The 19,753-nt window shown below is 41.2% G+C and overlaps 1 long non-coding RNA gene across 1 annotated transcript in view; it reads left to right on the top strand.

Annotated features, from left to right (window-relative positions):
• LOC115289921 overlaps positions 1-19,753 on the top strand; it is a 75,758-nt gene that overhangs the window by 28,415 nt on the left and 27,590 nt on the right. The window contains exon 4 of the long non-coding RNA XR_003907873.1: positions 4,814-4,938. This is a non-coding gene — a long non-coding RNA (uncharacterized LOC115289921). The remainder of the gene's footprint in view (positions 1-4,813; positions 4,939-19,753) is intronic.

The following is a 19,753-nucleotide window of genomic DNA, read 5'->3' as shown; positions in this document are numbered from 1 at the left end:
CTGGGGAGGTATTAAGTTGTGTCTCTCTAAACTTCACAGCAAAGGGAAGACCTTTTTTGTCTAGTGAATGATCTCAAACTATGTATTTGGATATTTGTATTGGAGATTTTTCTTGAAGTGAAACACATCTCTACAGAGAATGGAACAAAAAAAGGGAAGATTGTATGTGAAATTGAAGATACCTGTGTATGTCAGCATATTCCACCATTTGTCTGACCTTCTCTGTTTTTCCTGTTCCAAGCACTAGAAATCTTGTTGGAGTTGTTCTTCCCCCTTTTTAAAACATGTTTCCTGTGTGTTTTGTCTTTCCAAATGGAGTAAACCCATGAAGGCATGGGGCATATAGTGATGAGCATAGTTGCTCGATAACAACATATGCAAGGAAGATAAGAGGTGGGGAGAAAGAAAGAGGATCCTCAGCTAAAGAGATGATTGCTCTTGGATTTTTTCTCACTCCTCTTATATATACTAGTGAATTTCTTCTACTTGAGGACTAAGTGTTTTGGAGGATTTGTGGTATGTGCGTGTATGTGTGCACACATGTGTGGGAGGGATGTTCCTTGTTGAAAGCCCAAAAAAGAGCAGAAGCTGAAATGGGGCATGAAAGGCTGTGGCCTCATGGTATGTAATGAGACTTCTGTGTCCCAGGACTGAGGAGAATTTCAGATTTCTGACCTCTTCCTAATTTCAAGCCTGGGTATTCAGCTGTCAGCAGGGCAACTTGGACCTGTATGTATCATTGGCTTCCTAAATTTAGTAGCATATGGTAGGAATGTTTGATTAAAGTGATTGGTCATTTTTGGAGATAGTATATGAAAGCATTTAACACAGGGCCTTTTGCACACTGTAGGTATCCAGCAGGTGACAGAGAGTTTGTGAGAAATATTTTGAAACTGTTAAGTCTTTCCCTAGGTCCCTTACCTCTACTCATGTGACTCCTACCCTCAGGCTAAATAGGGGATAGCAACATGGAATCCACCATTGGGAAGTTGCTGATTCCTTGTTGGTGGCTTTATGCTTAGGCAAGAAGTGTAATTGATTTCCAGGTATCTGAGAGCATATATATCTGGACCCTGTCCACCAGACTACTCAAAACCTTATCCCAGACTGAAAACGTTACCTTAGGCAACACTCTAGGTAGGGACCTAGGCTTGAGAATCTTAGTGGGGGAGACTCTGAATCTCTAGGATAGCTCATGCAAGGTGGTATATGTATGGGGTTGAACATGAGTTTAACTTAGCCAGAATAGCTTGTCGGGTGCAGACATGGAGGAAGGGATAAAGTAGGGAGCAAAATGAACTCAGGTCTGTGTCATTTTCTGCTCACAGGAAGATCTTAGGCACTTATATGCCAGGGGCAGAGCTCTGGCCTGCCCTGGCTAGTCACTTTCCTGTGAGAGTCAGGCTTACTCCTGGCTGCTCTGCAAGGCATTTGGGGTTTAGTAGGAGATGAAATAAGAAATCTGAATCCCAGTTAGCTTTGGTTCAAATCTTATAGATCTGCAGGGAGGAAGTGTGCCTTCCAGGATCTCTCAATCCTCTGAATCACCTCCCATGTGCTGAAATAAGAGAAATCCCATCCAGATGTATGGGGGCTTCCCTCCATCCTTCTTAGGCCCCATCAGCTTGCCTTAATCTTAAGCTTTTATCCTTTTCTCCTTGTCACTGAGCTGCCTTCTGGAAACAGGAAGGAAAAGGATGAAGAAGGAAGGGAAGAGTTAACTTGTGCAGGGTAGGTGGATTTGTGGTCCTTAAATCTTTTCTGGAACAAAGTGTATGTGTGAGGAGGAAGTGAGTGAGTGGGGAGAGTAAATAAAGACTGCCGGTAAGGTACCATTTGTCCGGCACTCAGCCTGGAGCCATGCTTAGTATTATCAAGTTCTTTCTGTGTTTTTCCTCTCTCCTTTTTAAAGCATAAGCGTGTATGTACATCTAATATATCAATGGAATCATACCTTACTGCTGTTTTTCTTCTTTATACTGTTTTATAATCTTTTTTCATTTTTTTCTCCAGCTTTATTGAGATATATTGACATATAACATTGTATAAGTTTAGGGTGTGCAATATGATTTGATTCATGTATCAATTTTTAAATGATTATCACAATATGGTTAACACATCTATCACTTGACATGGTTACCTATTTTCTTATGTGTGGTAAGAGTCATTTTTCATTTTGTAGTTTGTTATAGACACCTTATCATGTAAATAAATATAGAATAAATGGCTAAATTATATTTCTTCTCATTTATAAATTAAGTTTATTTTTAAGAGAAAGAGTGAGCATGCACATATGTTGGGGAGGCATGGCAGGGGCATGGCAGAGGAGACAGAGGATCCAAAGTGGGCCCTGAGCGACAGCAGAGAGCCTGATGTGGGGCTTGAATTCATGAATCTTGAGATAATGGCCTGAACTGAAGTTGGACTCTTAACCAACTGAGCCATTCAGGTGCCCCACTAAATTATATTTTGATGTATGGATATACCATAATGCATTTTATTCTTCAATATTGAATCTGTTTATTTCATGTGTTATCTATGGGGCCTTCCCTCACCACCTTATTTAAAATTGTAGCAAACCCCCTTTCTTTCCTTTCTTCCTTCTCTCCTTTATTTTTTCTCTGTAGCATTTAACACCACTTGGTACATATACTTTTCTTATTTGTTTATTATTGCCTACCACCCTCCATGAAGACGGATTTTTTTAAATTCACTGCTCTGTAGCTGTTGCTTAAAGCAGTTCCTGGTGCACAACTGGTACTTGATATATATTTGTTGAATGAATTTGTTGGACTTTTGGTGTACCTGTTGGTTGTTGGGCCTTTTTTTTTTTTTACACATTTATTTTTATTTTGAGAGAGAGCTTATGTGCACTTGGGAGCAAGGAAGGGACAGAGAGAGAGAAAGAGAGAAAATCCCAACAAGCTCCGTACTGTCAGTGTGGAGACCTATATGGGGCTCAATCTCAAAAATGGTGAGATGACCTGGGCCAAAATCAAGAGTCAGACACTTATTTCACTGAGCCACCCAGGCGCTCGCTTGTTGGGCTTTTTTTTAAATATAATTTTTAAAATATTTATTTATTTTTGTGTGAGAGAGAGGGAGACAGAGTGTGAACAGGGCAGGGGCAGAGAGAGATACAGAATCTGAAACAGGCTTTAGGCTCTGAACTCTCAGCACAGAGCCCAACTTGGGGCTCAAACCCACAAACTTCCAGATCATGACCTGAGCGGAAGTTGGATATTTTAACCAACTGCGCCACCCAGATGCCCCCCATTGGGCTTTTTATTTGGAGTATTTAAAATTTTTTTTTAATGTTTTATTTATTTTTGATACAGAGAGAGACAGAGCATAGAGGGGGAGGAGCAGAGAGAGAAGGAGACACAGAATCTGAAGCAGGCTCCGGGCTCTGAGCTAGCTGTCAGCACGAATGTGAGATCTGACCTGAGCCGAAGTCAGAAGCTTAACCGACTGAGCCACCCAGGCGCCCCTGGAGTATTTTAACTAATCTCTGCATCCAATGTTGGGCTTGAACTCATGACCCCCAACATCGTGGGTCGCTCTGGACTGAGTCAGCCAGGCACCCTTATTTGCATTATTTATGTTGTTATGTACATTCTGTGGTAAACACTCTGTACATAATCTTTGTGCATTTGTCTTATTCCTTAGGATAAATTCTAAGAAATAGAATGGTGGAGTTAAAGGAAATACACCTTTATTAATTTTTTAAAAATGTTTATTAAAAAAAATTTTTTTTTAATGTTCATTTTTGAGAGACAGAGCATGAGCAGGGGAGGGGCAGAGAAAGAGAGACACCGAATCTGAAGCAGGCTCCAGGCTCCAAGCTGTCAGCACAGAGCCCAGTGCGGGGCTTGAACCCACCAACTATGAGATCATGACCTGAGCCGAAGTCGGATGCTCAACCAACTGAGCCACCTGGGCACCCCAAAATGTTTATTTATTTTTGAGAGAGAGAGAGAGAGAGACAGACAGACAGACATAACGTGAGCCAGGCAGAGGCAGAGAGAGATCCACACACAGAATTCGAAGCAGGGTCCAGGCTCTAACCTGTTACCACAGAGCCCGGCGTGGGGCTTGAAACTGCAAACCACGAGATCATGACCTGAGCCAAAGTCGGATGCTTAACTGGTTGAGCCACCCAGGTGCCCCAAGGATATGCACATTTAAAATGTGGGTTCAGGGGCACCTGGATGTCTCAGTGGTTAAGTGTCCGATTTCATCTCAGGTCATGATCTCACAGTTGGTGAGTTTGAGCCTCATGTCAGGTTCTGTGCTGACAGCTCAGAGTCTGGAGCATGCTTCAGATTCTGTGTCTCCCTCTCTCTCTGACCCTCTCCCGCTTATACTCTGTTTCTCTCTCTCTCTCAAAAATAAACAAACATTAAGAACAATCTTTTTAATGAATAAAATGTGGGTTGATGGAATCAAGATACCCTTAACAATGTTAACTTCTAGGAGCACCTCAGTGGCTCTGTCAGTTATGTGATTGACTCTTGATTTAGGTTCAGGTCATGATCTCACAGTTTGGTTGGTGAGGTCGAGCCCCACTTCAGGCTCTACACTAATAGCGCAGAGCCTGCTTTGGATTCTCTCCCTCTTTTTCTGTTCCTGTCCCATTTGCACTTGTGCTTGCACGCTCGCTCGCGCTCTCTCTCTCTCTCTGTCTCAAAATAAACATTTTTAAAAAGAATGTTAACTTCTGTCAACAATACATGAGATATTCTATTTCCCCACATTACCCACTTTATTAATAATACTGGGTTGTATGTTTTTCATCTTCCCCATTTGACAGATGAAAAGTGGTCTTGTCACTGTAATACAGTAGTTGAGAATGTGACCCTGATATGATGTGATATGGTATATAATTCTAGAGCCAACCTGCTGAACTTGGACATAACTGCTTACTGTGTGACCTCGGTAAGTCATTTAACTTCTTTCTCCCTCAGTTTCATCTTTCATAAGGTAGATGTAATGATAGTACTTATTTCATGAAGAATAAATCAGTTAATCTAAAATGTTTCAAATAGTCATGGAGATAATGTCACTCAATAAGAATGTTTAAAAATATTTTTTTAACATTTATTTATTTTTGAGAGATGGAGAGAGACAGAGTATGAGTGGGGGAGGGGCAGAGAGAGAGAGAGAGGGAGACACAGAATCGGAAGCAGGCTCCAGGCTCTGAGCTGTTAGCACAGAGCCCAATGTGGAGCTCAAACCCACAAACTGTGAGATCATGACCTGAGCTGAAGTCAGATGCCGAACTGACTGAGCGACCCAGGCGCCTCTCAATAAGTATGTTTTAATAATTATTATATTAAAGATTGAATATCTTTTCAAATATATTTTGGACATTTATATTTTTTCTTTGATTCATTTATTCATGTCCTTTGCACATTTTCCCAGTATTATTTTCTTAATAATTTGTAAGAGCTAAAGTGTTGCCCATTATATATTGTGCAGAATTTGCCTAGTTTGTCATTTGCCTTTGACTGTCTTTATGCAGTTTTTTGTTGTTGTTGTTGTTGCGGTTATTGGGAAATTTTGCATTTTTAAGTAATCAAAATAATCTTTTATCTTATAGTTTTTCCTACTGCTAGACCAATGTATAGAAAAGGCATGCTTCCCTACCTCAAAATTATAAAAATGGTTATTCATTCTCTTTGAATACTTGAGGGGTGTGTGTGCGTGCGCCTGTGTGTTTAAATTTAATCTTTAAGTCTTTGATCCATCTGGAATTTATTTTGATATGAAGATAGCAGTTGATATCTGGCTGTATTTCTTTTCAGTTGTATACTGTCCCAGACCTGTTCATTAAAGAAGAAAGAGCAGCAGCCTTTAATTTTTTTTTCCCTCCCCTAATTTGAAAGTAAGATATCCTAGAGATAGCAAATCTCCATTTCAGAGAATGAATTTCATGGTTGTACTCGGTAGTCATTCACTTGCTAAGCTGTGGGATGAATATGCTGTGTAAAGCAGTTTGGGATCAGAACTCATAGCTTGACTGTAAGTGATGAGACTGCTGCATTCACTAGTGTAGCTTCTCTGCTGGTTCTCCTGTGGAAGCTCCTTCTAAATGGATCCTAATTTGAGGACTGCTTTGAAGGGACAATTGTTAATGTGGAGTGGTAAGTTCTGTGTCTTTCAAAAAAACAAGTGAAGTGATTGTAGTGGTATTTCCTCACTCCGGCCCAGAGTATTGTTAGGGTATTAATAGAGGATCTTGAATGGTAATGAACACATTGTGTTCTACCTTCTACCTGTGCTCTCACCAACTCCTTTTGGAACTCTTGTCCCATCTAGTTTCTGACTCAAGATGGAGGGAGAGTGAGTCTTCTATAACAGAGCATTCTCATATCCCATGGCAACTGTCATCTGCCAAAGATGATGAAGGGTAGCTAACTCTTACATGGGATATGTTATGTACCAGCAACTGTTCCAAGCACCTTACATATATAAAGTTTTTATGAGGTAGGTGTTCTGTACTGGGTTGAATTGTGTCCTCCCAACAATTCATGTCCATCCAGCACCTATAAATGTGATATTATTTGGAAATAGGATCCTTGTAGATGTAATCAAGTTAAGATGAAGTCATACTGGATTAGGATGAGCCCTGATCTAGTGACTGGTGTTCTTATATGAAGAGGGAGACACACAGAGAGAAGATGTCCATATAAAGTTGGAAGCAGAGATTGGAGTTTTGCTGCCACAAATCAAAAAATGGTAAGGATTATTGGCAACCACCAGAAGCTGAAAGAGGCAAAGGAAGATTCTCCCATGGAACTTTCAGAGGGAACCTGGCCCTGCTGAAACCTTGATTTTGGACTTCTAGCCTCCAGAATAATGAGAGAATAAATGTCTTTTGTTTGAAGTCACCCAGTTGTAGTTTTTATTGTAGCAGCCCTGTGAAACCAAACATGCTCTTCTATCATCTTTTTTGAATAAGGAAACAGGCCCAGAGAGGTTAGATACTTTGAGATCTCTGTAGGCCACTGCTCTGCTGTCTGAGCACTTACTCTCAAGCTCCTGATGTTGCTGTTGTCAGCTCTGCACCTTCACCATGGCCATTATACCTTCTGGTAGTGCTGGGCTGAGCTGCAGGAATGGTTCCTTCTCTAACACAGCAGGCCACAACCCTTTCCCATTCATGCCCACTTCACACCCTAAAGCAGAAACTCCTCTCAGGAGGCTTTTGTCAGTAGCCTGATCATTTCCTCAGGTTGTTTCCCAGCTGCACTCTTTCAGGTGATACCAGGCTTTTAAATTTATTATTTTTTTAAATTTTTTAATGTTTATTTAATTTTGAGAGAGAGAACATGAGCAGGGGAGGGGGCAGAGAGAGAAGGAGACTGAGGATCTGAAGCAGAATCTGCTGTCAGCACAGAGCCTGACACAGGGCCCGAACTCACAAACCATGAGATCGTGACCTAAGCCAAAGTTGTATGCTTAACTGACTGAGCCACCCAGGTGCTCCAGTGTTTATTTTTGAGAAAGAAAGAGCATGAGCACGGGAGGGGACGGAGAGAGGAGACAGAGGGTCTGAAGCTAACTCTGCACTGTCAGCACGGAGCCCAACATGGAGCTTGAACTCATGAACCATGAGATCGTGACTTGAGCCGAAGTTGGATGCTTAACCAACTGAACCACCCAGGTGTCCCTGGGCTTCTATTTTTCATTTCCATGCAGTGTTAGAGAAATGTGGGTGACAGCTGAGGGGGGGGGTCACTCAGTTTCTGGCAGTTGTTTTTATGTTTCCTGTTTCTGGCCTGCTATACTTCCTAGAATTCCTGTCAGTAGACAACTCAAGTCTTGGTGTGGTTTTTTTGTTTTTTGAGCTTCAGGATATCACACACAACTCACATGACACATACCACAGTTCATGGCTGTGAGCAGAGAAGATGGCCAATGTTCATGGCCACATTGGCTCTGAGGGCCCTAAACACTTGTTTTTGATATACCCAACACACCACAGTGGCTCTGTCATCTGCCAAAGTGAGTGGGGGATAAGGATGTTATCTGAGGCAGCCCAGCTACCTAAACAGCTCCTTGTTTGTCCATGGTCTTTTTTGCTGGCATCCCAGAAGGGATTTCCTTCCTCTGCACCCTATTGCTAGCTGCAGAATTTTGCCTATTTTCCAATATGGACTATTTGCTTTGGATCTTGCTCTTATTGTTAACAACTCTCACTAGGCTGAGCTCCAGGAACTCAGGAACCATATTTGTTTTGTTTGTTGCTGTGTCCCAGGAATGAGGAGAGATCTGGTGTTTACTAGCCCCTCAAGAAATATTTATTGAATGAAGAGATGAAACAGTATAAACAAAAAATAAGTATAAGGAAATGCAGCAAAGTATAAGGAAAATCCAGCAAAATTCTGATTTTATCTATGGTGACTTATTAGAGCAACATAATTTAAAATATCTGTTATTGTCTCTGCGTTTCCAGTTTTCTAAGCACATGCTATTAGATAACCTGCCTGGATCAGTCCTTTCCTTACCTTGGACTTCACCTTCTTTTCCTTTTTGTTCTATCTGCTAAAGTTGCCAGCCAGCCCCTCTGGGGTATCTGGCTCCTGAGATCACAGGCTATGCTAGTGCTTCATGCTCCCTGGGGACTTGCTAAGAAAGTCAAGTAAGTAGAACATGCACATTGCTAAAGAGTACCTTGGAGTACTCCCATACTGAATTGTGATTTATAGTCAGCATAGTACATTGTGCCAAGTGATTACACTGAGGCCATTTTTAGTTGTAATAATCTGCTTCTATATTCCTGTGTGTGGAAAGCCCAGAAGTGTCCCTGTGATCCTCTTTCTTGGATCACTAAGAGAGAAGTCAAGATACAGTCCTACTCTGCCACCTGTATTAATCCGATTTTGTTGAAACCATTCAGAGAAGCAAGGTATGTTTCTGGAAGTAGAGCTTAGGCCTCTATTTCCAAGGCTATTCCAAGGATGTGACCATAATCAAATCTGTTGTTGCTTCATTTCAAAGAGCTTAAAATAGTGTTGGAAACATCCTATAAAAAAAGCACCACTGTAACTACTTGGCTAAGGAATTGGTGTGTGCTGGCCAGAGAAGAAGTGGTAGCAAAACCTCCCTAGTTCTTTTCTGGACCTGTTGATTTGAGGTGAGACATTTGGCATCAGAGATGATGTCCTATAGCACTGATAGTTTCTCATCTTCAGCACAGAGAATGATGTGGGCCATGCTTGTGGAGAGAGAAACTGACATTGGTCCCCTGTGATCTAGAAGAGCTCATCATTAGGTGTCCTTCCTTTTCATTGGAATTTATAGTTCTTTTTTATTTTATTATTATTTTTTCTTTTTAAAGATTTTTGTTATTTTAAGTAATCTCTGTACCCAATGTAGGGCTTGAACTCACAACCCTGAGATCAAGAGTTGCACCCTCCACCAACAAAGCCTGCCAACTGTCCCTGTAACTACATTTTTTAAATGTAGAAATCCTACAGGCATAGAATTAATATAGGAACCCAGCAACATCATCTACATTTTACTTGAACTCATTTCATCAAAATTGCTTTCCTTTTAGTAGTGTAATTAGATCATCTCTTCTAAGGGATGGAAACTTAGATTTGTGAGGGGCACACACCGTGGCCTTGGACAGCTAGAGAATAACATTAGGGCACCAGGTACATGGTGAGCCAGATGGGGGAGAACAAACTCTAGCCCTGGAGAGTCAGGCATGTGTTAGACTTTTCATATATTTTCTTTTTTAATTGTCATAATGCAAACCAATGAAGTATCATCTTCATTTTTGTACATGAGCAAGCTGATAGTCAAAGAAGTTATGTAACTTTCCCTATGTCAGACAGCTAATAAAAGGCTGAGCTAGGATTTATTTCTCCTCTCAGGTCTGTCCAGTTCCAAAGCCCATGCTGTTTTCTCAGAGCTCATCTGTCTCTGACAAGATTTAGGGAAAGAGGGTAGGGAAGGCGGATAAGATGGAGAGATGCCATCTTTCTCTGCCTCACAGTTTTACTTGTAGAGATGTGTTTAGCCAAAGCATCCTGTTTATAGAATGCTAGGTTCTTTATATAGAGATGCTGCAATAACATATGTGGGAAAGATACCATTTGGCTGTAAGGGGGGGTTTTAAAATAGTCTTTGTTCTTTACCTCTAGGTCTTCATTGCAGAGTAACCCACAAGTGTCAAAATAACACTCAGGAAAAAAAAGAAAAAGAAAAAAAAAACCCCACCACCACCACTGGTAACTCTGGTTTACTGCTTAAGAGGCCCTATCCTGTTCTCCAGATAACATTTGTTGATGTGTTCCAAAGAGTAAGCCATGACGGGGGCAGAGGTGAGGGTGTGGTGTGCTCTTACTGCATGTACTGGAGCTGGTGGCACCTGTTACGTGACTATTACAGTGAATTATTACTGAGTAAACAAGAGTTGTCTCTCTTTTGCCTTTCTAAAGGAGACCAGATGGCAATGGGTGCTGGCTTAGGTCCAGGGTAGCCTGGTCTCTGGGCTGGCAGAAGAGACAGCTTAAGTGTGTCAGGTGATGGAATAATAAGACAAGGGTTGACTATAAAGTGGCATAATTTCAGGGGCAACATGAATGTATCCTGCCCTTCTGAGACTTCCTTCAGCTCTTTGCTAGTGCTTGGAATTCAGCAAGTGAAATTTATTTCCCTTAAGTGTTTGAGACCCTATTAAAAATGAAGATATGATAAAGAATTTAGGCATGATGTTGTCTGGAGAATAGCTGACAGGCAGAATGTAACAAGGAGTGTGGGATCTTTGGGTCTGTGGTTTGGTGTGATGTCCTCAGACAAGACTGGCATAGATCTTAGGAAGTGGGAGGCAGCTTCCCAGAAGTGATGTAAAATGGTGGCGCAAAATAGACTGCTGATGACAACATGGGCAGGGCAAGGGCACTTCCTCAGAGGCTGCTAGTCGCAGACAACTTCTGGTCTTGATTTCCCAATGTGTTGTGCTGAGATAGGGCTTGACCAGAAAGCAAAATAAGTCGTGTCAAAAGGAATGACAAAGCATTTGGGGTGTCCACGCAAAGGTGTAATTCACCCTTGTCCACTAACTTTGATGGAGCCAGAATAGCTAATCCATAGGCTGCATAGAGCCTTTGATTCAGCTCTACAGCTTCTTTGGCCTGATTCCTCCAAAGAGAGCTTTTCTAGTTGACTGTTCATCATCTTTCATCTAGCACTTCTCTCAAACTGCCTTTGTAATCTAATTCTCACATCTTTTCTCCCCGAGGGAGTCTTTGACAGAAGCAACTCAAATGTCCATGCTTTTTCCATGCTTCTCACAGTTGGGTTCATGGATGCCCTTCACCTTCATGCTTTAGCTTCTACTCTATCCATGTTCCTACCCTAAGTGTAGAGCATTTTGTTTTGGATCAGACTTTTGGCTTCATTCAGGCCTCTAGGGTCCTTCAGCACATTTCCCAGAAGGCTATTCTAGGAATGGTCTTCACCCTTCACCTCCTGAAATTTGACAGGGTCTGGACCTTTCTTCTTTGTGAAATTAGTGCAGCTTTGTGGAAGTGTCTGGATATATCACACCCCTTCCTCTCTCCCCAGTCATCACACCCATACAGAGGCTCTAGTGATATAGCTAGATCTGCTGATCATTAGGACTTTGTAGCCAGTGCCCCCAGCAGGGAGGGAATCCTGGATAGGTTTACTGTACTGTGAATGACATCTATGTCCACTACTCTCTGCCTCTCCACCATCTCACCTTTATTTTGGCTTTTCCCTAAGAAGACCAAGATCTGTCTAGTTGTCCTGCTTAGACACCCTAGCCTTGTCTAGGACTATAACTCTGTTGTTAACCCCTCACCAGGGGCTGGGGCTTTTGCCAGGTCAAGTCACTTCTCTGATACTAGAGACTTTTTTTGTATCTAGGCTCTGGTAGGTAGAGTCTTGCCCATGCACAGATCTCCCAGTTGTTGACCACCTTGAACTCTGCCTACTGTTCTTTGGGCTAACTGAATGTCATGCTGGTTTGCTCAGCTGCACTTCTGGAACAAGCTTCTTAGCTTATTCAGGCCCTGTCCTTAATTTTATGCTTGTTCTTCCACTGCTTCTGCCCTCAAAAACAGCTTTTAATATGTATTTATAAAGCTTCAAAAGAGAAATAGAGAATATAACATTTTCCAAACCTATTTAACCAGAGAACCATTTTTTTTAAAAGAAATATTAAAATCTCACAAGATCTGGTGTTTGGTGGAACACAGTTTTGGAAAGTATGAGGTTTATCCTAAAGGAATGGACATCAAAAAGAGGAATTCTAGGTGAAGGTAATGTGAGCAATCAGTGAGAAAACATTATTTGGGACTGGGAAATCTCTGCTGGTGCTTTTCATTCAGCAGATGCCCACTGAGCACCTACTATTTACCAGTCTTTCTGCTGGAATCACATCATGTATTTGACTACTTAACTGTGTGTGTGTGTCTGCATAAAGACTGCTCTGATATGGAGTGGAGCTCTAAGGTGGGGAAAAGGTAAGGATTCTGCATTCTTTCTCCCACCTTTGGGTCTTCTTCCTCTTTCCTCCAGTTAAAACAGGAAGTAGTGAATGGCGTCATGCCATCAACTTCTGGATCTGAGGAAGGAGGCTTCTTTCCCCAGGTTTGACCTCTTCAAGGATTTCTTTAGTGCTCCTGAACCCCCCCTCTTCCCTCCCATTGTGGAAATATTCTAGTCTCAAGTCTCACTGCTAGTTCAGGACTTCAGCTTCCCATATAGGATCAGTGATTATGACATTGTAAATTTTCTGCTTTCTCTATAAAATCCCTCTTTAGCTCTTGGGCAGGCCAGACTGTTTTTTGTTCCCAACCCTTCAGTGGAGATAAACCCATACACTGTAGGCAGGGGATTCTTGGCAGGTGGAGAGTGTTTAAATATGGCAGGGTAGGTGACCAAGTGCCAGGAGCTCCAGCTTGCAGAGCTGGTAACCAAAGAGGAAGCTAGCCACTTCCTCTGTATGCTATTCTCAATCAGGGCAACCAGGAAAAGACCAGTTGAAACAAATAGAAATCTCTAAGACTCCTGATTAAGAAATTACATTTTTATGAGACCCTGAGGTATATGTCTTTACTGTCATGGGTGAGATCTTTGGCCAGTCTTAACTCAGTTGGATGACCTAATCATGAAACAAACCATACACAGAGGCTTAGCTTTGATCCTGCCCTTAGGTATGATGTTCTTTGAACATCCAGCGGTTAGCATCCTCCACCCTCAAGCCCTACTTTGGAGGCCTTGGTCTATGGCCCTTGTCCATTTTGCCTCTTACTCTTGAAAAATTACGGTTTTAACTGTGAAGATCAGGAAGTGAGCTCACAGGAAGGTTGAAAGAGGGCTTGAAATGGGCCTTTTGAGGTCTTCTGTAGAGTCAGTTATTTGGTCCATTGTAGGTATTTATAAGTATTAGTTGGCACATAACTATATAGCCGTGATAACCATAACTTTCTACAACTGCAAAAGGCTTGTTTTTCCCTACAGGCTTCCTACATGAAGACATTTCCTAAGAATCTTACTTAGCCCCCCTCCCCTCCCTCTATATACTATCCTTGGGTGATGTCACCTGGGCTTATGGTTTTAGCTACCACTGATAAGTGTCAAAAACTCTTAAGAGAGCCTGGGTGGCTCAGTCAGTTAAGCGTCCGACTTCAGCTCAGGTCATGATCTCACAGTTTGTGGGTTTGAGCCCTGTGTCAGGCTTTGTGCTTAGCTGCTCAGAGCCTGGAGCCTACTTTGGATTCTATGTCTCCCTCTCTCTCTGCCCCTCCCTGCTCACACTCTGTCTCTGTCTCTTTCAAAAATAAACATTAAAAAAAAAAAAAAAAAGAAAAAAAATAGATCTAGGGGACAAGGCCAAGCAGGGAAAACAAAAACAAAAACCTCTTAAATCCCTCTTCTGAGTTCCTGACCAAACAATGTTGCCATCATAACCTGGGTGGTTCTTAGGTATTTTATTATTTTTCTGTTTTCTGAGAGAAAGAACGTGAGCAGAGGAGGGGGAGAGGGAGAGAAAGAATCTTAAGCAGGCTCCATACCTAGTGTGGGCCTGATGTGGGGCTCAATCTCACAACCATTAGATCATGACCTGAGCTGAAATCAAGAGTTGGACACATAACCAACTGAGCCACCCATGCATTTCTTAGGTACTTTAAATTCAGTATGTCCCAAGTCAAATTATATTTTTCATTATCATTATGCCATCCTCTTTCCCCATTTCCCTATTTCTTCTTATTCTTATTCTTCCTTTGTTCTTGACTTAGGAGCATTACCATCCATGGTCATTAGTAAACTTGCTTCTACATCACTATCTTCCACTATTTCTCCACCAGAAATTAAGTAGGCTCTGAGTGTAACGTAAGATGTTTATAATGTATTTCCCTCTGTCTCTCCCTCTCATTCTTATCCTTTCTCCCTCCCTCCCTCCTTCCTTTTCTCCTTTATTCTTTTCTTTTCTTTTTGGAGTTCTTGTCTACAAGGCATCTATAGCTGAATTCAACAGAGAAGTTAACAAATAGAAAAAAAAACCCAGAAGTTACACTGAGGTTTAGATTCTAAGTAAATGGACATTTTGGAAGGTAATTATCTGAGAGCTACAATGTTAGGAGAAAGCTTCGTGGAAGAGGTGAGAGTTGACTGAGGACACCCTAAGTGGAGTAGGGACCAGAATACCCCTATGGGAGCATGTGGGGTGGGGAAGGGATGGGATATCATCCTTAGCTTATTTCTTGTGCAAGCAGAGTAATTGGCACCTCCCTCACTGGTTTGTTCTGTAACTTAGCACTGAACCTCACGCCCCTTGGTTCTTTTTAAAAGCTTCTAAGGATTAAGTATCCTAGGGGCGCCTGGGTGGCTCAGTCTGGCTTTGGCTCAGGTTATGATCTCACAGTTCGTGGGTTTGAGCCCCATGTCGGGCTCTGTGCTGACAGCTCAGAGCCTGGAGCCTGCTTCAGATTTTGTGTCTCCCTCTCTCTCTTGACTTTCCCCTGCTTGTGCTGTCTCTCTCTGTCTCTCAAAAATAAATAAAAAACATTAAAAAAAATTTTAAAGTATTGTAATATAACCTATTAGTTAGAGCCATCTTTTCCTTTAAAAATTTGGGTGAAAGTGCCATTCTACATCTTGTAGGGTCTGATTCCTTTACCCAGATTCTTCAGATTCCTGGGAGCTCATGTATTTATGGTCATTCTAATTTTGAGCTCTTTCTTTCACTAAATTAGTTCAGATTATTGGGGGTCTTCCCGTCTCAAGCATTATGCACCTGTTTACATCCATATTGACCCAGATGTAGAACTCACATATCCTTCATCTAAAGCCTTTATGTGTGTAGCAGACTTTACATTGCAGCAAAGCAAGCAACTTGAATCCTAATATTGGCTGTCCCTGTCCCTTAAAGTACTTTTTTGTCAACCTCTCCATTAGGGATTCACTACTGTTCGAATCACTCATGTATATAGCTTTGGTCTCTTAAAATCTTACCTTTTTCTCCTCTGCAAACCTTCCTTACTCTGTTGCCACTAAACATTCCAGATGCTTCTCAGTCTATTATGCAAAGCAATTGAACTCTACTCTTTCTCCCAAACTCACCTCTGTATGTCCAAAGCCTATTGAATGGCTCTGCTGAGTAAAAAGTTCATCTACTTCTTTAGCCACACAAGTATTTGTAGAGCCTCTCATGTGTTCTCTTATATTATATCCCTCTTTGAAAGTGTTTCTTGTTTTAAATAGCATTTACTACTACTACTACTACTACTACTACTTTTTTTTTTTAAGTAAGCTCTACATCCAACTTGGGGCTTGAACTCAGGGCTCTGAGATTAGGAGTCACATACTCTACTGACTTAGCCACCTAGGCGCTCCAGGATTTACTTATCTCAGAAATAGTTTTGCTTTGAAGGATCTGTGGAGGGAAGGTAAGAGGATGTCCAGGCAAGGACAACAATGTATGTATAGGCAGCAGCCTACATAAAACCTGTTTTGGGCAATGAAAAAAATATTCCAACTGGAAATAAGGATATTTGTTCTAGGTTTTAGTGGGAAAAGATAGTGTTTAGGAAAAATGTCTAACCATTGGGGGGAAAAATCCCTGTCACCTTCTAGCAAAATAAATTCTAGATAGCGTAAGGTTTTGTTTTGTTTTGTTTTAATTTTTAAATGTTTATTTTTGAGAGAGACAGAGTGCGAGTAGGGGACGGGCAGAGAGAGGAGGAGACAGAGAATCTGAAGCAGGATCCAGGCTCTGAGCTGTTAGCACAGACCCCGATGTGGATCTTGACCTCGTGAACCCCAAGATTGTGACCTGAGCTGAAGTTACCCAGGTGGTTAGCTTACCAAGCCACCTAGGCACCCCAGATTAAAGGTTTTTAACAAAAAGTAAAGTAATAAGTGTAGTTGAAAAAAGTTATTTAAGTGTGTCACCCAAGGCAGAAAGTATAAAGAAAAAAGTGTGGTGTATTAGCAAAAAAACAAAAACCCCAAAAAACAAACAAGCACCATAAGCAAAACAAAAAATAGTTGACAAACTGGTTAAAAAGAGTTTTCAACATATCTCAGTATGCACAATACTCTTATAAATCAATAGGAAAAAAGTAAAAACAAAAAGAAAATGGGCCAAAGTCATAGAAGAATAAAGATTTTTAAAACCTTACAGAAAAAGGCTGTTTAACTTACAGTCTAGAAAATATAGATAGAAATGAGACCTCATTTTTCAGCTCTTAAGTTGGCAAATCTTAAAAAGAAAAAATGCTTATTGCTGGTGAGACTTTGAAGAAACAGAAACTCATACCCTGGAAAAATGATACAGTCTCTCTGAAGTTCAGTTTGGCAGCATGTATCAAATTTTTTTTAACGTTTTATTTATTTTTGATACAGAGAGAAACAGAGCATGAGAGGGGGAGGGGCAGAGAGAGAAGGAGACACAGAACCGGGAGCAGGCTCCTGGCTCTGAGCTAGCTGTCAGCACAGAGCCCGACGCGGGGCTCGAACCCACTAATGTGAGATCTGACCTGAGCCAAAGTTGGAGGCTTAACTGACTGAACCACCCAGGTTCCCCTCATGTATCAAATTTGAAGTACACACTCTTTTTTTTTTTTTAATGTTTTATTTATTTTTGAGAGAGAGAGAGAGAGAGAGAGACAACACGAGCAGGAGAGTGTCAGAGAGAAAGGGAGACACAGAATCTGAAGACAGGCTCCAGACTCTGAGCTAGTTGTCAGCACAGGGCTCGACGCGGGGCTCAAACCCACGAACAGTGAGATCATGACCTGAGCCAAAGCTGGATGCTCAACCAACTGAGCCACCCAGATGCCCCTGAAGTACACACTCTTAAACTAGTAATTTGACTGCTAGGTGTTTATCCCCATGGCAAGTGTACAGAGATATGTTTATGAGGATCTTTGTCACTACAGAATTTATAAAGCAATCAAACTGACCATCAGTAGAGGATTGACCAAATAAACTGTGGTAAGTCCATACAATGATAAATGAAACAAATACATCTGTCTGTCTGTCTATCTATAGTTTTTTTTTTTTTTTTGAGAGACAGAAAACATGGGCAGGAGAGAGTGGTGGGGGGGGGGGAAGAGAGAGAGAGAGAGAGAGAGAGAGAGAGAGAGAGAGAGAGAGAGGAAGGGAGGGAGAATGAGAGAGAGAGAATGAGAGAGAATGAGAATATTCCGAGTAGGCTTCACACTTAGCACAACCCTGGGATCATGGCCTGAGCTGAAGTCATGAGTTGGATGCTCAACCTGCTGAGGTACCCCAAACTATAATTATCAATATAGAAAGATGCTTACAGTATGTATAGGAAAAAATACATAGCAAATGAACCTGTTTTGATTGAAATAAATAAATACAGCTATAATTATGTGTGTGTGTATATATATATATATATATATATATATATATATATATATATATATATATAAAATCAGAATACTACATAGCAATGAGAAAGAATGAAATCTGGCCATTCATAGCAATGTGGTTGGAACTTGAGGGTGTCATGCTAAGTGAAATAAGTCAGGCAGAGAAGGACAGATACCATATATTTTCACTCATAAATGGAACAGTAGAATCTTAACAGAGGACCATGGGGAGGAGAAGGGGGAAAAATAGAGGAGAGGGAGAGAGGCAAACCATGAGAGACTCTTGAGTATTGAGAACAAACTAAGGGCTGATGGGGGAGGGGAAGGGGGGAAGGGGGTGATGGGCATGGAGGAGGGCACTTGTGGGGATGAGCACTGGGTATTTTATGGAAACCAATTGACAAAAAACTATTAAAGAAAAAAATGTAGAGTGACAGAGGAGAGATATAAAACAATTTCATTCATTTTATGCAAAATAAACATTTATGGAAATAAAAGATTAGCATATAAAAAATCATACAACACATTGTTAACAGAAGTTTTCTGATTCAGAAAAAAAGGCAGGTTTAAAAGTTAAAGAAATAGGAGTGCCCGTCTTTTTCAGTTGGTAGAGCATGTGATTCTTGAACTTGGGGCTGTAAATTTGAACCCCACATTGAGTATAGAGATTACTTAAAAAATAAAATCTTAGGGGCACCTGAATGGCCCAGTTTGTTGAGTGTCCGACTTTGACCTATTTCGTGATCTCTCAGTTTATGAGTTCAAGCCCCACGTTGGGCTCTGTGCTGACAGCTCAGAGCCTGGAGCCTGCTTCAGATCTGTGGCTCTCTCTTTTTCTCCCCCTCCCCTGCTTACATGCTCGCTCGCTCTCTCTCTCTGTCTCTCTGTCTCTCTCTGTCTCTCTCTCTCAAAAATAATAAACATTTAAAAAATATGGGCACCTGGTGACTCAGTCAGTTGAGCATCTGACTTCAGGTCAGGTCATGATCTCACAAGTGGTGAGTTTGAGCCCCACATCAGGCTCTATGCTGACACCTCAGAGCCTGGAGCCTGCTTTGCATTCTGTGTCTCTCTCTCTCTCTCTCTGCCCCTTCCCTGCTTGTACTTTGTCTCTCTCCTAAAAATAAACATTTTTAAGAAATTTAAAAAAATAAAATCTTTAAAAAAAGAAACATTCTGACTCAAGGATGGTAAGTTGGCTGAAACCAGACAGTTATATTATGCCAAAGTGTGTGTCTACCTGTGAAGTTGGAAAATTACTCAACATCACAGAAAGAGGGTAACTGGTAAGGAGAACCACTCCTCTAGAAGGGGGAAACAAATTTGTATCTTGGAGTTGAATTTCAAGGGTCAATAGGAAATATTCTGTAGGCTGAGAATTCCCATTTAGAGGAAAAGTTACCTCTAAAGTAGAGGTAATAAGTATGAGTGGGACTCTAGATTTGACCTTTTGAGATGTTTCAGGGAGGGTGGTTTTGTCTTGGTTCTCTCTTTTCTTGTTGGTAGTCTTCACAGACCCTGGAGAGGAGTGTGTGGTACTGGTGTCAACTGGAACCTGAGAGTAGAGCTTGAGGAGAGATAGGAGTGGGCAGTAATCACCATAATAAAACAAGAGCCACAACATTATTTAGAGATCACTCTGTAATTTACAAGGGCCATTGTATAGTGACTTGGCTAACACAGTCCTGTATGCTACACATTACTTTTTTTCTTCCTTTATGTGGACACTGAATCTCAGTAGAATTAGGACTCAAACTCAGGTATTTAGGCCTCAGATTCCATTTCTCATTTCTCCACTTTCCATTTTATTTTATTTATTTACTTAAAAATATTTTTTAATGTTTTATTTATTTTTGATACAGAGA

This window comes from Suricata suricatta, chromosome 4, assembly GCF_006229205.1.
Source record: "Suricata suricatta isolate VVHF042 chromosome 4, meerkat_22Aug2017_6uvM2_HiC, whole genome shotgun sequence".
Lineage (NCBI taxonomy): Eukaryota > Metazoa > Chordata > Mammalia > Carnivora > Herpestidae > Suricata > Suricata suricatta.
This window is presented reverse-complemented; position numbering and strand designations above follow the sequence as displayed.